This window comes from Sceloporus undulatus, chromosome 9, assembly GCF_019175285.1.
Source record: "Sceloporus undulatus isolate JIND9_A2432 ecotype Alabama chromosome 9, SceUnd_v1.1, whole genome shotgun sequence".
Classification (NCBI taxonomy): domain Eukaryota; kingdom Metazoa; phylum Chordata; class Lepidosauria; order Squamata; family Phrynosomatidae; genus Sceloporus; species Sceloporus undulatus.
In genome coordinates this window covers 25,240,820-25,243,879 of record NC_056530.1, presented here as the reverse complement: position 1 = coordinate 25,243,879, position 3,060 = coordinate 25,240,820, and positions in this window count along the sequence as shown.

The window sequence follows — 3,060 nt, the reverse complement described above, 5'->3', positions numbered from 1 at the left end:
CACTTAGACCACGTGCCATCCAGCCCAATTCCCTACCATGCAGGAGCTTGTGGATTGGCAACCTGCCTGCCTCTGCCACAGTCCCACACTCACCCAGAGGAACCGAAGGCACGACGGGATCGATGGGTGAAGGCCGGGCGTTGACTGGGATGGGGGTGATGGGCCCATTGACCATGATGTGGCCTGGAAAACATGAGACAACAGCGGCATTAGAGGGGGAGACACAGCCGTGGGCACAGGAGAGGGAAGGGGCCCATCTGCCGCCATGTACCCAAGTAATGGAGCAACTTCTGGGCACGGTTCTGGACAGGTCGCAAATTGAAAAGGTCCGGGTTCTCATCGATGAACTGGGTGTCTACGGTGCCACGGAGGAACTGGTCATTGCCCAGAACGTTTTGCAGGAAAGGGATGTTGGTCTGAAAGACAGAAGCAGCTTGAGAGGTCCATGTGCTTAGCAGTTCTTGGGAGGGAAGGAGCTAAAATTCAGGCAGCACAAATCCTCCTCCCAGAACCAGAGAGTAGCAGCAAGGAGTACAAAGAGGAAGATGTGCATTTCCGGATCAGAACAGAAAGCCCAGCCCAGATCCAGCTACTCCACTGCGGGTGATTAGACTAATCCCAGTCCTGGGGGGCTTCACTTCATAGGGGCGCCTGAGTGGCCCTTCCAACCTCCCAAACTTTTCAAGGCTCTAAAGAGTCACAATCCACACGGGACGCAAGTGGACAGATCCCTCCCTCCCACTCCTGCCCTGCCTTGTCTTCAAAGGCAGCCCCTGCAGAGAAGGAGTCCAGCTTCCAAGCAAGCACAAGGGATGAGCCCCAGTCGCCCACTGGGGCACCTGGGGAGAGGCCTCCTGACCACAGCCACCTGTGGGGCATCCAATCATCCAGTGGCTCCTGTGCTCCACAGGGCTCTGCAAGCGGAGGAGATGCAACCCCACCCAAACCCTGTAGACTCCCTCTATGCCAGTCAAAAGACATCTCTACCTAAGAACTTCCCTCTCATCTGTGCAGGTAGTTGGCACAAGGTGATGCACACCATGCAAACTCTGTGTCTGCTGGGTGCTTTCACTGGTGAGCCAAGGAGGTGAAGGGGGGCACTAATGCTGTGCACAAGTAGACACCATCCACTGTCTTCCTTGCTGCCTAACTGGGAAAGACCATGCTGGAAGGACAAGCCCAGCAGAAAGAGAGGCTTCAGTGGACATTGGCACAGCAGCTGAGGTCAGCCTCATACTTGGAGAAGGAGGAAGAGGCCTGAGTGTTATGGGCAGCCTGGGTGGCTCAATGGGCAGCTGATACGCGGGGAACAGGGCTCCCCAAGGCCCCCAGCCTCTGCCACAGAAAATGGGATCAACTGTCAAGCATGGTGTGTTTAGAAGCCGGGTGGGTGGCAAGACGAGCCCCCCTTTGTATGTGTGCATGTGCAGGCACATGGGTGTGTCACATAGGTAGCTCCTTCTGCACCGCAGACGGATTTATACTTCGCAATAAAATGCTAAACAGCAGATGATGTAGGAGCAGATAAATTGCGCAAGTGCGCTTCAGCTGCATAATCCCAGAAGGTGAGCTGTGTCAAGCTGCCCTGGGGAGCCCTGCTCTGATCCTGGGACCCGGGCCCAGCCTTTCCAAAGACCAAGACTTGTTTCTGGGGAGGGGGCTCTGCCCGAGGGAAGCCTTGGCCACCTGACCTTTTTGCCACAGAGGGGTTGCAACTCAAGGGAAAAGGCCCACCAGTGGGGGGGGGGTCCTCTTGCACCAACTGCTCCCTCCCTCCTTTCCACTGAAGCAAAGGCCTGCCTTTCGAGAGCCATAAGGTGCCACCAGGCTGCTCAGAGGCCAAGACTGGCATGACTCCTCTGGCCCCACAGTGGGCCTTTTAGAGATAGACTGCCACTGACCCGAGAAGATCCACGGGAGGAAGAGCGGCCCATGACTTCGGACACAAGGCAGCCTTATCAGGTTTGCAGATGGCAGGCGGAGGGGTTCTGGGAAACAGGATCAGAACTCAGGACCACCTTGACAAGTTAGACGGGGGCCAAGACTAACAAAATGAATTGGAAAGCAGGGCCTGAGGGAAGCCAGCAGTGTGGCGCAGCTGCAGAAAAGGCCAATGCAGTCGCAGAAAGCCATCTGCAGGAAGAGAGCGCCGGAGGGAGGGAAGCCCTGGTCCCTTCCCCGAAAGTGTAGCCCCTGGGCCCAGTTCTGGGCAGCCCAGTCCCAGGGTCAGGGTCCTGGCTGGGAGGGAGGGAGGGAGGAGGAAGGAAGGAAAGGAGGGGAAGGACGGAGCCCTTTGGCCTCCAAGAGGCAAAGGGAAGCCAGCAGCATTCTCCTGCTGCTGCACCAGAGGGAAGGCAGGGAGAGCTGGATGACTCCCGGCAAGCGACTCGGCGCCTGGGTCTTTCGGGCATCAGAGCAAAGGACAGGACCCGAGTCCCACCCAAAGGCCTCCCTCTCTCTGGCCCCGCCCCGTCGCCCGTGATTGGCCTGCCGCCCTGTCGCTCTCCCGCCCCGCTCCCCGCCTGGGAGGGAGGGGACAGCGACTGCTCCTCCCCTCCTGCCCCCCCCCCCAGAGCTACCGGCAGAGAAAAGAAGGAGGGAAGGAAGGAGGGGGAGGCCCTGGTGCCCCGCCGCAGACGCTTTTGGGGAGGGGGCTTCTCCTTCGCAGCCTCCGCGGGGCCTTCTTCCTCCTCCTCCTTCCTCTTGGCTCCAAGTCGGAGGGGGAGAGGGGTCTCTCTCTTTGGAGGCAGAGGAAGAAAAGGAAGGGGGGTCCGCGGAGGAGACTCCGGAGCAAGACCCTCGGCCCATGACCCCCCGGCAGCAGGAAGAGGAGGAGGAGGAGGGTCCCGGGGGCGGAGGAGGAGGAGCCCCCCCAGCGTCCTTCCGGGGGTCGCTGAGGGAGGAGGACCCGGGCGGCGCCCCCCTCGCAGGCCCAGGCCCCGTCTTCCGGGGGGGGCTCCCGGATAGGCTCCGCTGAGGCCAGGAAGGAAGGAAGGAAGGAAGGTGAGACCCTCCCCAGCCCTCCCTCCCTGGGCCTTTCCCCTTGAAACCCCCCCCCCC